Here is a 23,923-nt window from a genome sequence, read left to right as displayed (position 1 = left end):
AGAGGAACCTGGTTTACGTTGTTTCTCCCACCAGTTCAACCCTGGCCCTGCGTGGGTGGGAGATGTCAGCCACCTCTTTAGGAGCACTGGGACCCCAGTGGTGTCTCCTTTTCCGCCACATGGGACCGGGGGGGTGAGGCGGGTGCTGCAGGGTGGAGGCAGCTGCTGCTGGAGCAGCCACCACTGTCTCTGCAGAGGCTGCAGCCTGACGGGTCCTTCCAGCCTGTGCCCAGCTGGCTTGTAACTGCTCTCACAGTGTCTTCACCTCGGCTTTATTCCACGTATGTCCTTCTGTACGGCCCACAGCTCAGTTCCCTTCTCTCTCCTTAACTTTTTAAACGAGCCTGCTGGAAATGCTAGGTGAGCATACGGAATTCCGAGTGGATTGCCTGTAGTGCTGTGCCTGCAAACCCAGCGCGGTCTGTTAGCTTCTTGGTGTCCTCTGCAGGGCAGCTGAGGAGTGCTATGTGCCAAGGTGGAGCTCTCTACTTAATAACTATTGTTAAAACACCTTTAGCAATTCCAGTGTGTTCAGAGAGAGTGTGTGGGGACTTTCGTCACATGCAAAATGTCAATACATCAGTAAAGTTAATGGTAAACTGATGTCTGTGGACGTTGCTGTGGCTTTGTGGCAAATACTGGACAGAGTATTGTCCTTTGGTCAGAAACATCACATTAATGTTGCTGTACCTAGCAGCCTTTGTATTGATAAACATTAAATTTGTATGAAATTTAATTGGATTGGTTTGATGAAATGTTTTTGGCCATCGTCAATGGGATTCTTTTGCCGGCTTCAACCTACCATGGATTATTTTTGTTGACTTTTAATGGGAACTCTGGCAAGACCCAGGGAGGGGGAGGACAGCACTGGTGTGAAGTCAGGGTCTCGCCAGAGGAGCAGCCGTGGAGCAGTGTGTGTCAGTGCCCACGCTGCTTCTGCTGATGGGCTTTCTTCAGTTCTACAAATGGCAGCAAAGTCATTGAGGTGATCTGTTTCATACTATGCGTGATAATTGTCTGTAACAGCAATGCTACCCTGCATTTTAATGGTAGGCTGATGCACCTTATCAAGCCTTCCTGAAACTAGTCATCCTTGCTACAGCCTCAGCTCTGCAACAGGTTCATCCTTGTCAACCTATTTTTAATTGCAATCGAGCGTTAATTCCCATCTGTGCAAATTCAAATATGTAAATAAAGTTCCAGCTCTCCAGCTCCTCTTTGGAGGGCTCTTATACCTCACTTGTTTCAGCGTTCCCCCAGCGTCCCAGAGAAGTTTCATGCTTTTCAACTATACAAAATTTGGTGAAAATGAAAATAAGTGCAGGTAAAAAACAACAGTGGTAGTAGTAAATCCCGTTTTCTTCTCTGGGCGTACAGTCCTGTGCAGCCTGGCTTTAAAGCATCTCCGCTGAGTAGCAGCATTACCATCAGCGAAGCCCCCTCCTCTTCCCACATTTATTTCCATGGTAACCTGAGGAAGGCATTCTGCAGCCTCAAAACTACTTTTGCTCTTTCATCATGCAAGCTGGCATTGTCAAGGGCTGAGTGTATTCCTACAGCTTTGAATGAATATATAAAAAAAAAAAAAAAAAAAAAAAGGCTGAATTTGGATGGGCAGTTGTTATTTGGGAGGCCCTACAGCAGGAAAGAACAGGCAACCTTGAAGTGACCTAGTGTCCGTACATTGCTTAGTAAGGAAAAAACAGTCTTGCTTCATTAATTGATTAACTTGGAGGGTGGGGGTTATCAGAATTATCCTTCTGTGAAGCGAATGCGGCAATTTCCTGCAACGGCTTTGTGGCGGGGGGGAACGGGGCAGATGGCTGGCCAGGCTGTGCTGGCGAGGCACGGGTAAGCTCGCATGCTGTGATCTGTTGCAAATCTTGCTTTCTCATGGAGTCTTTAATGTCTTTTCAGGTATCGTTTAGGAAATGGTGTCTTAACAGATGCCTCCTCTTTGACTGTGTTATGCGTTTGCCTTTTATTGGTGCAGAAGTGGGGATGTTTAGCAGTCCGCAGTGTGTGCTCTGTGTGAGCAATTTAAAAGCTGGTAGTAAAGCGTTTGCTGTGTTTCTTGCTGTAATGAGCTGGATTGATTTTATGATCTCTGTGGTGCATGCTTTCTAAAATCCCTATTTATGCAGCATTTGCGTGTAGATGTTGAGAGGATTTTATTATATTTGAGCAGGCTAAGGCTATTTGATTGCTATGTGTGATAAGAGTAACATGTGGAACTGGTAGTACTTGGTGAAAGAAAACCAACTGCATGCAGACAGTATCTGCAAACGGGGAAGAATGAAATGATGTAAGTAATTATTTTTTCAATTATTCTGAAAGCAGAAACCTGTCTGATATAAGCATGGTCAGAAATATTTCAAACGGTATCCTCATCTTCTATCATCCATTAATTGGGCAGATTATTATTTTGAATTTTCTGCTTATGTCTGTTTCCGTGTTGTCTTGAGTACGTGAATCACAGTGCAGCAGTAGTATCGATTAAAATATTTCAGGAGTGCTGCCTGATCAAAGGGTCGGATTGCCGTTTGCTTGGCTTGTGACAAGCTGTCAGGATTTTTGGGTTTCCTTCATGGCATTATTTGGTTGGGGAGGGGTGAAAATGTAGCTTTCTTCTAAATGTGCCTGAGTACATAATGGCTGGAAGTCACCATGACAACAGGGGGACCTGGGTCAGATTTTCTCTCCACCCCTTCTCTGTTTTGTTGTTTTCTAAATATTTATTTATGCCTTCTCTGAGGTTTTTGAGGGAGTACCTTAGGGCTTCGGGCTTCTGTTGGTACAGGACTTTTAATGATATCCAGCTCTTAAAGTAAATTTATGTTTGCAGGGTTTTCTTGATTAAGCATAGTCCCATGTATATAATTTGCTGTTCAACTAAAGTGGGATCTAAACAAGGACACGAGCACCTCCAGCCGGAGTTGAGGGTCTGCCGTTCCTGCGATTCTGGGGTTGCAGCCCTGAAAACTTCTGCTGAGCTCTTGCTTGGTCCTGGGGCCTCCCACGTTCTCGTGGAATTGCCCTGTGGGATGTGGAGCCTGGGGACTTTTGGAAGTTATGCACAAGCTGAGGTGTAAGAGCATCTTCCTTCAGGCGTGGCTGGAGTTTGGGACCAGCTCGGGGATGGCAAGAAAAAAAGTCTTGATTGTGGTCAAGAAACAAACACCCTTCTTTGCTAAGGGATGCTGAATGCACCTCCCAGGTGGAAAGAGGGTAGAGGCTTTTGCAAGATGTGCTAGCTGTTCCTTCCCACTTGTTGGGACCCACTAAAGATGTGCTGCCCAGGGTGGAGCAAGATTTGTCTTCAGTTCCCCTCTTGGTCTGAGGCACTCAAGTTTCACCACTCACAGATTTTACCAGCCTGCCAAGGGTTAGACTGTACAAGGTGCTTCAAGCTCTCATGAAGTGTTGGCACTGGTCAGAAGGGATTGACAGACCAGGTTAGAGAGGGTGTGCAAGAAAGGCAGCGGCTGCAGCACAGAGGTTAGGAGGCTTTGTTGGGGAGTGGTGGTGGGAGAGCATCGGGCTGCTAGTCTCCACTCCCACAGCTGCAGGCAGGTGCGTGGAGTTACACTTGGGTGCTTACTTCGTGGTTAGTGCTTTGGGGCAACCCAACTCAGGAATCTTCTAGGTGAGCATTTACTTTGGGAAGCAGGTGTCTTACCTGGAGATCTCTCCCTAGTGTCATCTTGCACCTCCTCTTGGCAGAGTTTATAGGATGGGAGGAGGGAAGGTGTTTATTTCACACTTGTAGCAGCAACCTGTGTAATTTATAGTGAATCTAGAGGAAAAATGAGTAGTAGTAGGTGTTCTGCGGAGGTGACATTTCAATGTCAGCAGAGAAGGGTAATTATATACTTACAAGTTATCATCATACTTCTTGGTGGAAAAAACCCACTGTAATTTGGGTAAATGGAAGTGAAAACCATTGCAGTTGTCACCTGTGCCTATGTAACCTGGAGAAGTGTAGTTCTGTGACATTTTCAGAGAACATACGGATTTACTTGCCCTTGTGGCAGGGTTCTAAGCAGATTTCAATATAGAGGCAATTGGAAAGTAAATACAGCATGACGGTGACTTTTGTCTTTGTCTTAATACCCTGCATGCTTGGCATGAGAAAGTGAAGATCTGGATGTTTTCCTGTCCACTCCCATCAACCTGATGTTTTACTTGCTGCCACATGAATAATATAATTACTTTCTTTAATTTGGAAAAGTGTTGAGTTCTGTCACGTGCTGGGGGCTGAGGTTCCAAGCAGGGTTTAACAGGAATTACCTGCTGCTGCGTAGGATCATGTCCTTTGAAGAACTGCATGTCTGCGTAACACAGCCTGTTTCCCCTTCTCCGTTACCTGATGCTATCATTTTGAGTGTAGCAACTGTGCAGAAAATGCAGTCCTTTTGGAAATTCATCTTGGCTATCTGAAAAAAAAAAACCTACTTCATTTGAGCCAGAGATTCAAAACAGTGAGATACATCAGTGATGAGAACAGCGAGTAAGAGCAAGAGTCGGATGGAGTTAGGTTATATAGATTTTTGTGGTTACGTACTTTGGTTTCAAGATCCTTAAAGGTAGGAAACATACCGTAAATGCTAGAGGCAAAAACTGGAAAGTCATGGATTCTGGAGTAGTTAAAAAAAAAACAAAACACACCCACAAAACAAACCTAAACCAACCCCATCCCCACCCCCCAAGAAAAAAAAAAAAAACAAAAAAACAAACACAAACACCCAACCACAACAAAACAAGACCTCTCTTATTCCCAAGGTCTTCTGTAAGGAAATCCAAACCAAAGGAAATCCCTGTAGATGTATGAAGACCCAATGGGGATAGAACATATCGAGAATGAAGGTGGCATTGTAACATTCTTGATGCTTAAGGGTCCTGGAGATTGAAATTACGCTTTTTACTCCATCTGATTGGTGTTAACAGTGGTGCTTTAAGAGCTCACTGACACTCACCTGAAATCAAGGCATTTGTGTCTGGGTTTTTTTCTAATAGTTTTTTCCATTTCTAAACGGGGAAAGGAGAGACTTAATTTCAGTCCTACAGAATAGGATCCTATTAATTTGCAGTATTTTATTAGGAACAGCCTGGGGTTGCGCTGTGGCAGAGGCTGGTGCTAGCCTGCAGTATCATCCTTCTTCTTGCTCTTTTGCAGCACACGGGGAGTGCTGTCATACAGACTGCCGTGAAGAACTGCATCCAAGGTCCAAAAACCCTTTCCAGCTTCTAGGGTAGGCCTCTTCCCCCAGCCCCTCCAAAAAAGTGAAGAATCACCATAGTTGCTACATGCACAATTCATTGTTAAAGCTTGTTTTTATAGAGTTGTTCTTTGCCTGCCCCCCCTCCAAAAAAAAAAAAAAAAAAAAAAAAAAAAACAACCAAAACCCCACCAGCTTTCTGTATTTACAAGTTCCAACAGGAAACCAAAATTGAACATTTTCACTTAAGCATGGGATCAGTTGAAGTTTCATTTCCCCTATAAATGCAGATGTGGCATTAAAAAAACCTTGCCACAAAAATGATAGAGGTCTTGAAAAAACACTTCCCCGAAAAAGCTAAAGGTCTCAACCTCCTCTTTAGTTATTAAAGATGAACTGGTTTTAACTTGGGTTAAATTAATTGAATGACCGGCCAAAATACTGTGGTCTGAGAAGGTGGGAAGATGAAACTGTTTATTTTGCTTGTAAAGGTGGGTTGGTTTTTAAGAAGAAATAAAAGTAGCGATTTTGGATGATACTTTCAATACTGCTCATTCCCAGTGAAAGTATTTTGTTGCAGAACAAGAGGTTTCTTTTTTTTTTTTTTTTCCATGCCATTAGACAAAAATAATTGAGATGCAGTGCTTCTGCTTACTGGCCAGCTGAGTTGCTGAATCAGTTCATCGTTGAGTCAGTTTATTGACCGGACAAAAACCTTCTAACCAAGACCAGGGCAGTGCCTGAGGGAGCAGGGCAGGAGGACGCCTTCGGCAGAAGTGTGGTGTAAAACTGCACCGTTAGTCCCACCGTCTGTGTCTTGCACCTGTGTTAACTCGTGTCCTGTAGCACGGGATTTACCATTTCTTCTGCTGTTGGATGCTTGAGCTGGTTTGCTAGAATGGCCTTTTCTGGAAACATCGCTGAGAGAAGCAAAATGCCTTTAACTTGGTATGCCAGCATGGAAATGAATGGGACACACAGAGGGCTAATGGAGCTCCTGGGCTGATGCTGTGAGGTGCTGAGTAACCCTTCCAAAGGAGCTGCCCAGGGCTCTTGTGTTCCCTCTGAGCATCCTGGACAGAGAAATACACAGAGGCTTCAGGACTGAGCCTGTAAAGAGTCAAATGCACAGAAGTACTAATCGGTGAGTATTTAGGTTGTAGAAGACAGAGGCACTGGAGAAAGACTGAACATTACTGGCAGCTGGTGGGGTTTATGTGGCTAACAGAGAGACTGGAAAATCTCTTCTCTAATATTAACGCTAGATTCAGAGTTTCTAGTTGTGCTTTCTGTTGTGTTTGTGTGCTTAGCTGCGTTTCTGTTGCTTTGCAAGAGGTTAGGTGCGCAGTGTGTCTCTAAATGGGCTTTCTAGATCCATTACTTGTGTCTTTCATCATGTCCAACAGCCCTAGCTGGAGTTGTCTTCCTAGTAATTGTAGATGTTTTGAAGATTAAACATGGGTAATTTGTTGCCTTTTCTGAAGTAATGCTTACAAAATTCAGTGTCTTCCTGACTTTCTGCAGGGCTCTTGTCCTGCGAACCGCCGGGTGAGTGTTTGCATGGTATGTGTTGTGGCTGTGAGCAGCCCCCCTGAAATCCATGGGGTTGCTCATGCCTCCAGCCATGTCCACGTTCAGGATTGAAAAACTTTAATTTAGCATCCCGGGTAAGGTCTGCAAGAGTTTGGTCTGGTCTGGTCTGTCCTCTCTCTGCCTCTGAGCCAGACGCAGCGTGGAAGCCGGGTCGAATGGTGCTTTTGCCGGCTGCTGTACACGGGTGAAGTGGTTCTTCTCGGTGACACGTTCATCCAGGCACAGCCATGCTAATATGGCTGGAAAAGAAAGGAAGTTGGATTAGCATCAAATTGTATTAATTGTGTGTGTGGTGAGAGGGCTGGGTCTCTGGTTGGGAGAGGAATCCACTGAATAAAGCTCACTGAAAATGCTGTGTTAGTAGGAGTTCTTTTATGGCTAGTGTCTGTATTTACATGGGAAAAGCAGCGTGGGAATGAGTAAGGGATGCTGGAACACTTGCTGCTGTAGCAAAAAATCAGCCACGTGTCCGAAAGGGTAAGATTTGGTTCTGGAAATAGGTTTCTTTCATGCCTTTGCTCATGATGCTGTGATTTGTAAATTGTCATTCAGTGAAAATAACTCTCAGTAATTAATTTTTTTTTCTTATCACTGGACTTGGTGTATCTTGTTAGTTTCTTGTCTGCTTCAAGGCGAGGATTGTCTGTATCTTGGAATCAATTGGGTTCTTTGCTTGGCGCTGTTGAGAATTGCTCAAACTATGCTATTATCATCAATGTTCATAGGAAATGAAAACGAAATGTAGTATAGGAACAAACCCTGAGTAGCCCCACACCCCCTGCATTCATTAGAAACATAACTTTAAAATGTCGGGGGAAGACAGACAAACGTTCCCATTAATATGGTATTTTTTCATGGTTTCTTATATTTCCACAGAGGTGGAATTACATGTCTTTTTAAACTTTGAGGTAAGAATGGATAGCATATGCCTTGCTACGTACAATGGAACTTTCATGTCTTCCTACTTTCATAATAATTTTGTTTGGCAATGATTTTTAGCATAGTAGATCAAGTCAGGGGCATTGCTGGTTAGATTATATAGTGACATCTTTGCGATTGAGAGAGACAGGGTGCTCACAAAATTTAAATGTAGTTCTATCTAGCGCTCTTGAAACAAAGAGCTTTGAGAGAGTATCTGTAACCTTGATTTGAAAGATTGTTCTGTCTTTCACATGAAAATAAGTAATTTCTACTAGATGCATTTTCTGAGCAGCAGTCCCTTGTGCCTGTTCTGAGCAAGTTATTCTGATGGCAACATTTCATTTACTTTTTTCTATTATTATTTTAAAAAAGAAATAGAATCGGATAGTCTGGTGTCCTAAAGTATTGAGTTGACGGCTAAATTATCTAACTGATACATCCTCATTTATTCCTGCACTTGTCCTATGTTGTGTGCCCAGAGTACAGCAGTTCAGATAAATGTTTGGTTTTGTGCTAAGGCAGGGTGAGGGAAACAGGAAAATCCTTGGGTTTTTCTTCATCCTTGTGTACTCGGAAACCGACTAAAGAGCTCTCTCAAATAGTATGCGAATCTATTTATTAAATTAATGTGAAATGTGTTTTCTTCTAAGCCACTTAATTAAATCTAGAGCGACGTGCAAGTCTTTCAGGCTACGCTTTTGCTGCCAGCTTGGATGCCCAGAGAGGAGGGGCGAGCCCTGCGGGGTCAGGCAGCCATGTGGGGTGCTTTGGGTAGGATACCTGTGGGGAGAAAGTTGTCTTGACTTTAAAGAAAAAGATACTGAAAAATGTCAAAAGTGTTTAAGAAATGAAGTTATGTATGCTGGGAGCCTTCCACAGACACATTCTCCGCTTAAAACGGTGGTGTCCAGCATTAGTTTACCTGTTGGCTCAGTTACTGAATGGAGCGAACAGAGGAAAAACAGTATAATGTGCCCTCTTTGCTGACTTCAGCATCATTTAAACAAAAAAAAAAAATCACTACATCATGTTGTTTCCATGGTGTTGCTTGTGGTTTTAAGGAATTCTTCAGAATAACTGATGCAGAGTTTTCTCTGGTGTTTTCCATCCTTGCATAATTGTTGTTGTGTTTATGGATCAAAAGCACAGTTCCATGGACAGAAAGAGCTGTCCTCCTGAAAGCAGTGGCACCTGCCCTCCTGCCCCTGTTCCCATGATCTGTGGCGTGTGCCCATATGGTGTGCCTGGAGTTCAGCTGGGGAAAGCAGAGAAAAGGAAAGTAAAGACCAAGAGCACAAGTTTAACATGTCATCAACAGCTTATCAAAATGGCATCGGCGGTGATGCCAAAAGAAGACATCTACTGGTGGGAGAATAATTCTTCTGATGGATATGGGCAGACCCATTGCTACATGTAAAGTTGCTCCTAATAATACTGTAAATCATAATTAGGGGGAAAAATAGAAGCATATTCAATATGTGAAATGCGGCAGGTGTGACCATCAATTCTCATTAAGTAGAGAAGTTTGCCATCAACAAAAGGACGATCTTAGATAGAACCTGCAGTAGTTAAAACGTTTTTCCACCAGCGGGGCTAGCTAGTGGTTGTTACGGGGCCGCTGGCTGCGAATTGCAGGATTGCGTTAGCCCAGAGTGGGTTCCGTGCTGCCAGATCTGCTGAGTTTGAGTTAAAATTTTGATGAGGGAAGTCGAAACCGAGGAAGAATTCAGATGTATCTTTTGGATAAAAATACCTTTGCTACAGGTTTGCTTGTAATAACAATCGTAATGAGAATTAGAGCGATAGGATTGAGTGGACTAATGATAGCTGCTGAAGGATACCAGATTTCATGTGGTTTTATTAAGCCCTGGACGATCCAGGTCCCCTCATAATGAGGTTTTCACCCAAGTACTGTTTCTCAACACAGCTATACGTAATGTAGGCAGTTGGGTTTTGTGAATCAATAGTATTTTTTCATTCAATGACAAAATGTTGCTTTCTTGTTTGTCCTTCACTGATCATACCACTATTAATACTTCCTTTGGTGGTATAGATTACGTTGCTTCCAAGCTTGGGATTTACATTGTCTACAATGGGCGGTGAAATTTAAGCCATTGTCCACCCGTTGAGGACTGTCTGCTGATTAATAGCTGCATTCTCTGGTACTCAAACTCGCTCCAATTCATCTGTGAAGAACTGGATTTTGGATGTTAATTATCCAGACAAATCAGCAATTGGTTTAAAGCATTGTTAAGGACAAAGCGAAGAATAAATAGCTCCTGCAAAATACGGCATCGTGAATAGTACTGATACTATCTGCTATAATTTGTCTGTCTAGCTTTGAAAGCACTGTGCGGAAAGATGAGCTGAGCTTTTTGAGATAATTACCCATAGTACATATGAATACTAGCCTATTTCTTCCTTGATATTAAAAGACAAAAGAAAAATTCGTCATGTGCTTCTGTAAAACCAAACAAACAAAAACAAGCTAATTAAAATTTGGCCTGAATCTTGCGGTCCTTCTCAAAAGTGTCACTGATTTCAGTGTCTGTGTTCATGATTTTGTGCTGTACAAGAAGTGTTGGCAAGGTGGGAAGTCGGTGCTCAGAACTGGGTGTTGGAACAAGTTTGGGAGTTGATTTATGTAGGGCTGGGGGAACAGTTGTGTATATGTGTGTGCACACAATATTTAAGCTATGGTAACAACAACAATGCACAAGCACACAGATTTATTCCGATTGTGAGAAAGGAAGTGAAGGCACATATAAAATAGGGTTTTGACCTTAAAAATGCCTTGTGTTGCTTCACAGCTAATGACTGCATTCTTGCCTGAGATGTTTTCTAACACAATTTCAAAAGTTTGTCCATCTAAGAAATGCATGGGATTGGTTGTGTGATACGTGCAAGATCCTTAAGCCGTTTTTACTATTACCCTTTATGGTTTACTAGCCAAACATCTGGAGCTGAATTATTTAGGAATACGTTTTTACCAAGCCGTCTTGCTGTCCATGTTGTCTTGCTTAATCTGATCTGCTCCCTCATCCAAGTACCTACAAAGTAAAATAGATTTAGAAATTACGAGGTATTGATTGTCTTTTGATTGTGGCTGAGGGCTGCTGTTGGGAGTTTTATTTTGGCTTAATGAGACTTTCCTCTGTTAAGTTTTCAAGAGAAATTATCTCTTTTTTTCTTGGAGAACTTAACATCTGAAAAATCTCCACCCCACCCTCCCAGTTCAACCTCTGAGGCAAGTGAGAAAAGAGGATTAAATGCAATTTCTGCAGTGCAAGATACAGAATCCTTTTGTGCTGTTAGACCTTGGATCTGTTCTCAGGTAGCCTGAAAATGTTAATTGGTTTGAAGTAGTTAAGGGATCAGTACTGGCCTTTGGTATGCGCCTGTTGAAGGTTTGGGGTTTGGGTTGTTATTTTGGGGTTTTTTTTCTGTTCTTTTTCATTTGCCCTAAATAAAGGAATGGGATAAACCAAAATAAGAATTTTAACCTTGTAAGAATCCAGGAATACAACTGTTTGCGATCAAATTATGTCAGAGCAGTAAGTTACCATCCATTAGCTCAGATCCTTAGTGGGCAACACGTGAGCTTTTAGCTTGCCCCAATTTTGAGATAAAACGTGTCAGTTTGAGGTTTCACGTTCTCTGTGATCGCACAGGCAGTGATGGCAGCTCTTTGGAGGAGGCAGCAATTTGCTAACTGCAGTGTCGGGGGGTGCCAGGTTAGTCTGGGTGAGGCGGGTGCTGCATCCCTCCCACCTGGAGTCAGCACCCGAGGGGAAGGCAGGCAGTTGTGTCGTGGTGTTACACGTTTACAGGCATTTCTTCCCATTGCTTGCCCGCTTCTGGAGCGCTTATCGCTGATAGCCTTTTTATGATGCAGCATTAGGTGGAATATGGATTTGTACCTCATGAAAACGGAATGAAAAAAATGACTGCTCAGTAGGTGGTGCCATGCTGGGGTGACTGGGTCTCTGTGAAATGATGCAAAGTGCCACCCATGGGCAAATTAAAATACTCATTTCTACAGCCATCGTGCAAGTGAAAATAAAGGCCATTAAACAGGAGCAGAGTATTTCATGTTGTTGGTGGTTCTTACCTACTCGTGCTCCTCTTGTTAGTCGCAGAGTGACTTCCTCCTCCCCCATTTGATACCCTGTTGTAACTTGTGATTATTGTTTGACATTGTGGCTGTCATGGTAGTATCTGAGTGTGTCCAATGCATCATCTGCTTATTCCAGAGGGGTCTCAGCTTTGTGGTCTCCTTCCTTTATCAAACAAGTTAAAATTAGACGTGGGGGGGAAAAAATGACCTTCAGTTCAATCTAGAATAAATTTCTGGACCTCTTCATTCCAAATTCTCCCTGCCATCACTGCTGACCCCAGATCACAGGGAGGACCATGCAGCCAAGTACTTTCTCTGTTCATCTTCCCAACACAGCCCAAGCATTTTGCATTGCACAGTGAGTGAAACAAGGTAGGAATAAGCGTCCTGGCAGTGTCCTCTGTGCTTGCTGCTGCAGGTGTGCCAAAAGGATGGATTGTAGTGTGTGTGTCGTATGTCTGTGCTTGCTCAAAACGGCTTATGCAAGTTCTGCTCATACAGCTTTGCTCTGTCCTAGTAGATTTTGATTCCCAAGGGCAGGGCTTTCTAGTCTTTTATCTGTCTGTAACATGTCAGTGAACTTGTATGGTGTGGCGTACGTAATAACGCGAATGATGCTCTAGCGATGTGGTATGTTTCCCTGGGGACGGCAGCGACTCCTGCCCCACCGTTCCCAGCCCTGATGGTGCTGACTCTTAATAGACTTGTTTGCATCCCCTTCGAACACCAAGACTAGTTGATGTGGCAGCCTTTGCCACTTTGTATGCAGTCTTTATGAATCCTGCAATCTGCCTTTCAGGCAAATTTTTTTTTATTATTATTATTATTATGTTTAAGCATGACTTTTTTTTTTTCCCTCTCCAAATGCCAAAGCTCAGTAATTTTAGTTTAACGTTATCGTCTGTATTTCCAACCAATCACTGAGTGGATTGGAATGTTATGCTGTTAAATGTAATTACAATTTAAGTTCTATGTTCAAAGAAACTATTGTAATTTTTATGGCTCTAGCTTTTAGATTTGTAATTCCGAAAATGTTTTGAAATAAAATATACCTTGCTTTATAGAAGAATGAGGAATCCCAGGATATAATATGGTGTAGAATATGTGATAAATTGAATTTAAGTTGATATGAAAACTTTATATAGTTTTCATGTCTAGAATGAATTATTTGATTTAACTGTAATTTAACCCTTGTAATTCCATCATCAAATGAGATCAGTGAACTGAAATATTTGGGGAACATCTCTGGTTGGGTCACTTATTTTGAAAACTGGACATATTGTGTATGCTCTGCACTCTGACATTCAAATATTATTTAATGTTTTTAAATGACATGTACAGAATTCTAAATTGACTTAAAAAGAAGTAAACGTGTATTGACTTAAACATGTATTGGGTGTCCACTAAATTAAACATGTCGATGCAAAAAGAAGTGGTCACGAACACAATGTTTGCTACACTTAAGCCGATCATGCTTTTCTTTTATCAAATGCATCTCCTTATTTCAGGAAGTGGAAGAGTGCGGTAGTATTCCTCAGCTGTACATCTTGCCCTCTATGCCTTTCTGTTAACATAAACCTGTTGCAAGGCACGTTGCATTTTTGTGCATCTGAGAACCCAAAACCGGCTGCTTTGTCAGGGGGAAAAAGTATCTGTTCAGTCAAAGAACAGTTTTCCTGGGTCCCTGGTTAGGAAAATGAGGCTGCAGAAGTTACATTCCCATACCTAGCCAGGCGGAGAAGGTGCACCTCAGTGAGAAAGAAGACATCCACTCTGATCTGGGACCAGAAAATGGGAGAGATTGACTAGATTTTTTTCCAGTTGTCTCTGGTTTTATTCTGGTTGTTTTGTCAGCAACCATACATCTTGCAGTTGAACAAAATACGGGATCCTTCCTGATCGTTAGTGCAAATGATATTCTAAAGTGGAAACCACCTCCAAGCAATTATTTTGCTTGGCAGTTACAGGTTTTCTTTTACCACAGTCCATAATAAAACCTAACCAGAGTTTTTTGATTTTGAGAGCACGGCTTCAGCTAAGGGAACCTGGGTATCAGGGTCGCTCGCTCTGGGTTTGTTTCTGCGGTGCATGTGGGGGTGTGACACCTCAGCTCTGAACACTTCCTAATTAGCCCCAGTTCTTTTATGAGCAGGATAACATGGCATAAGGCGCCTTCTGAGCACTCACTTTGTTTGGTGACAATTATCATGTATTCTGGGGGGGGGGGGGTTGCTCATCACCTGCAAAAGCAGACCTGTAGTGCCGCAGGTCAGAGGTGGGTGAGCGGCCGTGTGGCAAGGTGATGTCAGTCAGTTGCAAAGTGGAGCAAGAGGGGCTGGAGCAAGCATACGGGTATAATCAGAATTTATTGCAATTCATGAGCAAGCATACGGGTATAATCAGAATTTATTGCAATTCATGTATGCATGTGCTTTGCCTTTTGGGGTGTTTTTTGGTGTGTATTTGGTTTTTTGTCTTTTTGTTTTGGTGTTGGGTTTGGGTTTTTTTTAGTGGTTCTTTTTTGTTTGTTTTGGCTTGGTTTTTTGGCAGGGCTTTGGAGGGCTGGCAGTGTTTGCTGACACTGAGCAGCGTGCTGCCAAGGAAGCAGAAAGTGTGCTAGGGAATTTGGAGATGTTCTTGTATTACTATTTATTGTTTATTGGTTGATGCTGACTCAGATCCTCGCTTCAAGTGTAAAGGTGCTGCTCTAAAAGGTGTCTCATTCATCTCCTTGTGATGTGACGTTCACAGCAGTTAAGGCTAGCTGAAGCCAATATGCAATAATAGATCTGAAAAAACTCAAACCAAACAAAAATTATTTATCCATAACCCATTCTAAGGAACCAATGCAATTGTGATGATATCAATAAATTATACTTATGCTGTTAATTGTTGTAAGAGCTCAAATTTATAAATTCATTGCAAGAGTCATTATCTGAAATAATCTTGTAATGATCTTTTTTTACTGTTTTTCTTCTACAATGAAAATTCTTTGCATTTTTCTTAATAACTTCTAAATTTCTGTGATCACTTCTATTTTTAAATCCCTCCATTATTTGCAGTCATCCTTTCTCCTTAATAATGTAGCTATGCCAGCAAGCATACATTGTGTGCGTTGAGTATTCTTCATCAATAAAAGGACAATATGGAATAATGATGCATAAATTTCATTAAACCCAGTAATTATTGAAACAGTGACTGCCATACAGGAAATGCTGTTTTATTAAATATAATTTTAAACACTAATATTCAGATGTGTCCTGTGCAAGTAACATGGTTAATAATCCTCCTCATTAGCTATGCATTCAGATTTGAAGATGCTAGTTGCTGGTTACATTATATATAATGATAGACCGATCTCTTTCTTAGTTTATTTCAGGATTGAAAGCTATCACCTAAGCAAGAGAAAATGTATACTATTTTCAAGGTATTAATTTGAACATACGTTTTGGGTTAAGGATCTGATTCTGAAATTTCTACCTGATTTACGTTCATCTTGAGCTTCAATTTACTTCAAAGTTTCTTGAAAATTATTACTGGCAGAGTTGTAATGCAGTGTTGAGCTGAGGTATGATTTTTTTTTTTTTTTAGAATGAAGAATTAGCAGTCAGTCAAAAGGTTTTGTTATTTCTGGTTTATAACTGTTGTCCCAAATAATCACCTAGGTGCTTACAAAATATCCTAATTTTCATGTCTAGCTACTGATTTGATGAAAGTGCAATTATAGATAACAGGAGAGATGAAATGGTTGCTACAGATGCAGTAAATTAAGTGGAGTGTTGTTGGGAAAACTCATAATAGTTCCTTTTAGTGCAGCTTTTTTCTATAGTCTGTGTCACAGGCCTTAGAGCTGGTGTTACTTTCTTTGGAGCTTGCCAGGCTGAAATAAACGTAAAGGATGCTTTATACTATCCCGTGTTTGTTCTGGCATCCAAAATACTGGAGCGGGTTCAGTGGTTTCAGTCTCATCCAATTTATTTATCCACAAGTTGTTTCTGAAGAACACCTTTAACCTTTCCAGGTTCTTTTTCTTTTTCTTGTTTTATTCGGTAGAGACTGCGGATCTCAGGTTGAAACAGCATTGATCTGGGCTCCAGAGATGTTAGTAAGGCTTTGCTCTCATTTCCTTCATCTGCAAAGTACAGAACACGGTTGTGTATCCCCTTGGAGGTGGAAGCCAGGTGGAGCTGCACACCAGGAGCACCCATTGTAAAGCAACTGTGGCATAACCTGGCAGGGTCGTATCTGCTGCGTGAGGCTCTTAGGGAAGCAGCGTGCAGAGCCTGGGGCTACATAGGTCGTGGCAAGGGCTGCATTTTCTAGTTAGCTGAGAAACGAGTGCAGCGTAGCATGGACCTTTGGGCGTCATTGTAGGCTGCCCAGAGTCTCCCAAAAGGGGCATCTAGGCTCTTGGTGGCTGGACAACTCCAAGGCTTCCACTGTGATGGCTTTGCAGTAACCGTGTTAGATCGCTTCGTTAGTGACACAGAACTAAGGATGCTTTTGCTTTTAGCCTCTCAGTGCTGGACAGGCTTTTGTAAAGGCTTCTTGAAACCGCGATTACCGTTGTGGCCTTGCGTGGCTCTCAGTCTTGCGATGTGCAGCAGAGGGTACCACAGTGGCCTGCTCGCTCCTCTCCAGTTCCTGCCCATGTTCAACCTCATCAGACAGAAAGACACTGCTTTCTCTTGACTCATTTTCTCAATAAAATGTTTATCTTTCATCATGTTTGTATTAAATAGGAAAAAAAAATATTATTATAGATGAACGTACCATTATATGTGTGTCCATCCTTGGAGACTGTCAAACCAGCTCCTGAACAACCTGCTCTGTGTGATCCTGCTTTGAGCAGAGGGGTTGGACTGGACAATCTCCAGAAGCTGCTTCCAACCTCAGAGACTGTGGCTTGGTCATTTTCTGTAAAGGCATTAAACTTCAAGCAGAGAGTTGCCAAGTGGCACTCAGAGCTGAAGTATGTTCTCCTTTAATGATTATTGTGAACTACTGGAAACACACTGTTGTGAAACTCTTCTGTATTTTGCAGATGTGCAGCTCTGCTACCAAAATAGTCTATCGGTGTAAAGTTACTATAATTTTCCATGATGAAGTTGAATTTTCTTGACTTCTGTGGTATGGAGTGACAGCACCTTGCGGTAACAAAGAAAAAACTAGTCCTCTCCTGCAAAGCTTTTTTAGCAAAAAAAATTTTTAGCAAAAAAGTTGAGCTCAGTTTTACCTACATGTATTTAGTACCTAAACAGGCCCTTAAATGAGCAGGGGCTAATTATTTGTTTTAGTAAAACTAATAAAACAATTCAAAATTTACTCTCCCTGTTGGTTAAATGAGAGCTCACTGATTGTGATGTGTGCCATTAAGAAGATTCACAAGCACAGCAACTGAATTGTGTGGCAGTCTCTCGCACAGTGCTGTTGTCATTAGCAAAAAAATTTAATATGCTTCTAGTGAAAGGAGAAATGAAGCACATGAAGCTTTTCTTTTATGTCAGTTTCAAACGAAGGCTGGAATCTCGCTTATAGGGACTAGCATCTGGGTGTTTCTTGACTTTGTGTAGAATAGTCTTTTAAATCATTGGAAGGTGAGCAATGTAATGCTTCCCCCTCCCTCCACCCCACTTCACACCACACGAACAATTCTGGGAATTGCAGGTCTGCCATCTTCCTCTTTTGTTCTTGGGAGAGAATCCCCAAGACGGTAAATCACCCAGATACAGGTAATCTGAAAGGAACAAATTGAAATGGCTTTGGCTGGGGTAATTTGTTTGTGTCTTAGCAGTATGAAATCTCTTTAGGTTTTTACAGTAATGGATTGCTCTGATGTTACGATTCCTCTGTTAAAGCAGTAGAGATGTGAAGTCCCAAGAGTGTTATTTGCTTGAAATATGTTCTTTGATTTGCATAATCAGTGTAATTATAAATCAGGTCTCTTTCATCATAATGAAAAACATGTTACCTGTCAAGGGGAAAAGAAAAAAAATAATAATAATGTCCGCTCATCTAAGAGGAGAGTCTCAGGAACACTGAGTAATGGTTCTGCCTGCATCCCTTCATCAGAGGTCCAATGTGTGCATCTGCTCCAAGAGGCCGTGTGTGGTGGGTTGACCTGGGCTGGACAGCAGGTGCCCACCAAGCCGCTCTGTCACTCCGCTCCTCATCAGAACAGGATGGGAGAAAAGAGGATGGGGAAAAAAATAAAAACCAAACTTGTGGGTCAAGATAAAGGCAGTTTAATGAAGCAAAAGTCACACACGCGTGGAAGCAAAGGAAAAGAAAAGACAATACACCCTGCTTCCCATCAGCAGGTGATGCTCGGCCCCTTCCTGGGAAGCAGGGCTGCAGTGCGCATCGTAGTTGCTCTGGAAGGGAAACGTCATAAATAATGAATGCCCCCCCTCTTCCTTCTCCTTTCCCTTAGCTTTTATATCTGAGCAGATGTCACACAGCATGGAACATCCCTTTGGTGGGTTTGGGTCAGCTGTCCTGGCTGTGTCCCCTCCCAAGACCGTGCCCACCCCCAGCCTGCTGGCGAGGCTGGGGGGAAGGTTGGGATGCAGCCCTGGTGCTGTGGGAGCGCTGCTCGGCAGGAGCCGAAGCACTGGTGTGCTGTCACCACCTTTCTGGCTACAGTACAAGCACAGCACCGTGAGGGTGCTGCGGGGCTCAGCCGGGGCCGATGCGCTGGGTTGCAGACATCTGGCATCAGTGATGGCCCTGAGGTTGCCAGATAGACAAAGTGATCGCTTTAACTTAGGAAATCTGTAGAGAAGGCGCAATAGTTGCAGCTACATGCTGCACTTTGCCCTTGGTGGCCTTTCAGCTGTTCTCTGAGGACACTGCGTATAGGAATCACAGACTCTCTCTATAAAAAAATACAGTTCTTTATGGGGTGTGCCTTTCTGGGTGGCCGGGGCAGTCCCTGGGTGAGCATCTTGTGTTGTGCTAGGAACGGCCAGGCTGAATCTGGAGACCAGAGCTAAACAGAGTTAACCAGAAAAAGATGGGATGAGAAGCCAGTCTGAACTGTAGAGAGGGAGAGGGAGGGAAAGGTCGGTTGAAACACAGCTGCTGTGCTGCAGGACACCGCGGTGGTGGTGTGCAGGACTCAGCCCAAGAGAAAGAGAAATGCCCCTTCTCCTTGTCAACTTGCTAGAATGAGGAGTATGATGGTAAAATTCTGATGAGAAATGCTTGTCTATCAGTAAGACTTCCTTAAAGAGCGTTCTAGTCTATGTCAAGTGCTTGCTTTTTTTTTTTTTTTTCTCTCCAGTCATGTTGTCTGCCCAATACTATATAATACCACTACATTTTTTTTGTAATAGGAAAACAGGAACAAATTAGAGAGAAGGGAGCATTACCTGCCATCTTCAATTAATCTTTTTGCAAAAGAGAAAAACAAAGCAAAACAAAGTTTTATGAATTCTGGTTTTAATTATAATTGTAATGAAATATATGAATGAAACTCCAGTCTCCCACCGTCTTCTAAATTAGGCACCTGCAACAACTCAAGCTGGACTTTTGGTATCTGGATCTTGCCTGTGTAGGAATTAAGTCTGAAATCTAGCACTGAAGTTAAATAAGTTGCTCTTCAGAACACAAAAGTAAGACTTGGATGCAGCACATTGATGAGTCTGGCGACTCTTCTCTCCTTGCCAGCCTGCCTGGTGCAGAGGAATGTTGTTTGGCGTCCCTGCTTGGTGGCCGATCTCCTGAGGTGCACTCTGAGCAGGGTTACTGGCAGGGCTTTTGTTACCTGCAGCATCATGACTGAGGTCTGCCCCAAGCTACTTCTCCTTTACTTTGTTGCTGTTTATGCCACAATCTTTCTATGTCATTAAACCTGCTTTCCTTGCTAGACTGAAGAATCTCAGGGTTGGGTTTTTTTCTTCTACCTTTGGCCCTGGTGTCACTGGAAGTTACTGTGCTTATTATTTTAGCCTACAGTAATTCTATTGTGTCATCCAGGGGGAAAAGTCAGCTAAGGGCTTCTCCGAGAAGAATGAGTTTTTCATAGCCTGTCTGGTTTACTTTGTTAAATCATAAAAGTTCATAACTTTGCCTTCCAGTTGTGGAGATTTGATGTTCAGTATCCCCCAGTGTTTACTTTCCATATACCTATGTGGAAAGCAGGCTGAGTGTAAATTTTGAGAAAACTGTAGCTAAAGTCAAGAATTGACTTACCTGTGAATACTTTCCCACACTAGAATGTGAGATTAAAAATATTTTTTTAAATTGAAAAACTATTTTCTGTGTGAACGTCACTGCAGGCTTGAAATTATATTGCCAAAGTTTGGGACCATATCCGGGAAGATGCGTCCGGATGCCGAGATGTGATAGCAATGCTATTGCACTGCAAAGGTTGCTGGCGGGTGCTTGTGTCGGAGTCAGCTGCAGAGATGATAGGACGCAGACTGGTACTTCCCAGAGGGGTACAAAATACAAGCAAAATAAGAAAGAATTACTTCGGTACAGGTTTCTCGCAAAATGGGAAGAAAAAAGCTCGAGGGTTGCCATTTAGAGAACGTGAAGGATCACACATTTTACTGTTGGCATTGGTCAGGTCATTGTCACAGCCAGCAGTGTTATCGACACAGGAACAGAAATCAGAGCTAGAAACTGAAATACCAGAATTAAATTACAAGAGAGAATACACGTGAGTACTTAAAAAAAAAGCCCCAGAAACCCCCAAAAATTCATCAACCCCCACCTCAACTCCAGCAGGGTTTAAATTAAATTCACTTAAAAGTTTATTAGCCAAGAGATGATTACCTGTGGATTTTTCCACTCTGGAGACTTGCGTCCATCCAGTGCTTGGGTGACGGTGGTGCATGGTCAGGAGCTGCTTCCCTACAGTCCCCCATCCTCCGAGCAAGGTGTGGCGAGGCTGGAGGGTGTCCCTGGGGTGCCAGACTGGGAGAGCTGCGTGCCTCCTGTGGGAGCTTCTGGTGCCACCCTGACATGTGGGGCCGACTCTTGTGACGGAAGAAACAGAGGCTGGGGCCACGCGGCGTGGCAGCCGGGTCCTCGGCATCCCTGCGGATGCTAGCGTAGGGCTCAGTTTGGTTTAAAAAGACAACAAGGCTTTTGTTTCTTTTTTTTTGTGTCACTAATAACCTCAGGAGGCGAAGGTAAGCGCTTGCCGTCTGTGGTACCGCATCCTGTTTTGTACAGGAAAAGAAAATATTTTTGTTTTGCGGCTTTAATGCGCTCATTGTTGGTTCTGACAGAGAATGTATTCTGTGGGGCTTTACTTTGGTTTCTTTCTCATTTTCCTTTTAAGCGAGCATATTTTTATTCTGTTCTCAGTATGGTTTTTCTGGTCACTCCTTCCACCCCTGCAGCTCCCTCGGAGTCGCCAAGCGTCCTGGTCTCGGCTGGGACACAGTTCATTTGCTCCGCAGTAGCTGGTGCAGTGCAGGGTGTTGGCTTTGGTGTGAGAGCAATGTCGACAGCACACTGATGCGTTTGGTTCTGTCTAGGTAACGTTTATACCAAATCAAGGACTTCTCCATTTCTCAGGCCCTGTCAGCGAGAAGGCTGGAGGGGCATGGGAAATCGGGAGGGGGACACAGCCAGGACAGCTGACCCGAACTAGCCAAAGGGATGTTCCATGCCATGGGACGTCACGCTCGGTGTCTAACCCTGGGGAGGTTGGCCAGGGCTACTGATGGCTGCTGGGGGACTGGCCAGGCGGGGGTCGGTGGGTGGTGAGCGGTTGTGTTCTGCATCACTTGCTCTCTTCTCTCCCTTCCCTTTGGATTGCGTTCCTCTCCCCTTCTCTGTCCTTTTTGTTATGACTGTTGTTATTATTATTGTTGGTGGTGGATTTGTTTTATCTCAACTATTAAACTGTTCTTATCTCAGCCCTCGAGGTTTACATTCCTTTCCAATTCTCCTCCCCATCCCTCTGGGTGAGGAGGAGTGAGCACGCGGGCGGCTGCGTGGCACTTAGTTACCAGCCGGGGTTAAACCATGATACCAGTGTCGGGAGCTAGTCCTTGCTCCCTTTCAGCTGGGTTTTATCCCTTTGCCTCATTTTCAGCAAGAATTGGCTTGGTGGCCTGCTATAAAATAAGAAATATCAGGTTTTTGTTAGGAAAAAATGACCTTCTGTACAGTTAGTGCTAGATTCTGTCTTTTTCTCCTGTAAAGTAGTTTAAATTTTCTCTGTTGGCAGCAAGTTGAGTTGATCCTGTGTTACACCTCAGCAGATCCTGTCATTCCCGCTTTGGTGGGAATGTGGAATATCTGAGCAGCCTTTTAAGCGTCCTTGCTTTGTGTTGCCTGGGGGTGATGTGGTGGCCAGTTGTATTTGGAGCAACATAAAAAGCCTAAAACTAGAAGTGCGTGCCTGCTTGGTTTTTTGTTTTGGTATTTTTTTTTCCCCCTTGCCCCAGTGTGAGGTTGTGTGTAATGACTTTCTAGCAGCAGAAGTTCTGAGAGATGCTTGTTTCTGCCTTTTCTTTACCTTGTCACGTAATAAGTATAAAGATCTCAGTAGGAGTTTGGTTTACACACCTACGTTGAGTAGTGCTGTAATCCAGAATTAGGTGTGAGGCTCGTCGCTGTCGCTCAGAGATCTTCTCCTGACTGTTACACATTATATAAATGTATGTACATTATATACATGCATATAAGTGTAGAGCAAACACTTGAGACTCATTTTTATAGCCAGTTTTTAATAGCAGTTTGCCAGCTAACCCATATCTAAGGGAGAAGCCCTAGTGACCCAGCTGCACCCAGCGGTCCTGGGAGGTAAGATCGCCTGTGTGTTATATATATATATATATATATATATATATTATATATATATATATATATAAAAAACATAAGAGGTGTGCTGGCACCTGCAGTCCTGCTTTCTGTGCTGAACTGGCCATGCCAGCAGCGTTTCTTGCTGGACAGGTGCGGATCTGGGATGTGAGGTTTTTTTAATTGATGTGCAGGAGAGAAAGCAGGGACTGTGCTGCAGTGCCCTGCCTGGGCGGCACCGAGTGGGACAGGCAGCGTGCTTTAGTGTTGCGGGGAAAGGGCTGATGTAGGTCTGTTGAAAAGCTAATTCTCTGAATAAAATTAAGTGAGATTGAAAGAATCATTAGAATTCTGTAATGATTTCTTTAAAGCAGTTGTGGAGTAATCTCTGGCTGCATGATCAAGTGTGAAATATCCCAGAGGCAGAGGAGGGTTTGAGTGGCCTTGCACAGGCATCTGGATTAGGTGCTGTTCTGGCTGGGGCAATAAAAACAAGATTGTAATGAGAGATACAGAGACTGCACCGAAACGGGCATGTAAAAATGGAGAAGCACTAAAAGGAGTTACAAATCACGAGTGAAACCTCAGCCCCCTCTGAAGACGGTAGTGAAATAGTCAGTGATCAGACAAGTACCCTTCGTTTCAATGGAAGCTGCGTGGAGCTACGCTGGCGGCTCTCAGCGTGAGCGCACGGGGTGGCTGTTCTTGGGGAGCTCACTGCTGGGAGCGATACTCAGCAGAGCAACAGGCTTTTGGGACCTGTTTTGAGAAGAACAGAGACAGTGAAAGCTGAAAACTTTTCTCAATAATATGCCTGTTGTGATTCTGATGATGAGGGCTGTAAGGTGTGCGCCAGGGCCAGTAAAGCGCAGCCTTGAATCACTCGGATGAGGGCAGGAGCTTGCTTTAAAAGGGTCTGATGAGGTCAAAGGTGGGAAATCTTGATGCAAGTTTATGGAAAACACTGACAGTGATGTTCATCAGTGACCCTCGGGATGCTGTAGCAGTTTCTGTTGAAGGAAGCATCCTCACTTAAGGCACTGAATAGTAGTCAGAACAGGATAGAAGTATACCACATCCCCAAAATCCCAAATCCTAGCACTGCAGGTCTGGGGAAACTAGTGGTCCTTGTGCTTTATATGCACAAGTTTGTTTATTTTAGCTATTTGGTTCTTTCTCTGAAAAATCCTTTTTTTTTTTTTTTTTTTTTTTTCCCCTTCCCCCTGGATGTGTTTCTGTGGTGGTGTAGGTGCGTTAAACTGCATATACCAAATTTCTCTCGATCCTCAGACTAAACGGTTTGGCG

General features: G+C 43.1%; 1 protein-coding gene across 3 annotated transcripts in view; it reads left to right on the top strand.

Moving 5' to 3' along the window:
- FGD3 (FYVE, RhoGEF and PH domain containing 3) overlaps nucleotides 1-23,923 on the top strand; it is a 128,870-nt gene that overhangs the window by 29,546 nt on the left and 75,401 nt on the right. The window contains exon 1 of one of the 3 annotated variants that reach the window (XM_080386248.1): nucleotides 6,344-6,363. The exons of the other annotated variants lie outside the window; for them this stretch is intronic. The gene's annotated coding sequence lies outside the window, so the exon portion shown is untranslated. Of the gene's footprint in view, nucleotides 1-6,343; nucleotides 6,364-23,923 lie in introns of those variants that run through there. 3 annotated transcript variants of the gene reach the window in all.

Source organism: Falco punctatus (assembly GCF_963210335.1).
Source record: "Falco punctatus genome assembly, chromosome: 4".
NCBI lineage: Eukaryota > Metazoa > Chordata > Aves > Falconiformes > Falconidae > Falco > Falco punctatus.
This window is presented reverse-complemented; position numbering and strand designations above follow the sequence as displayed.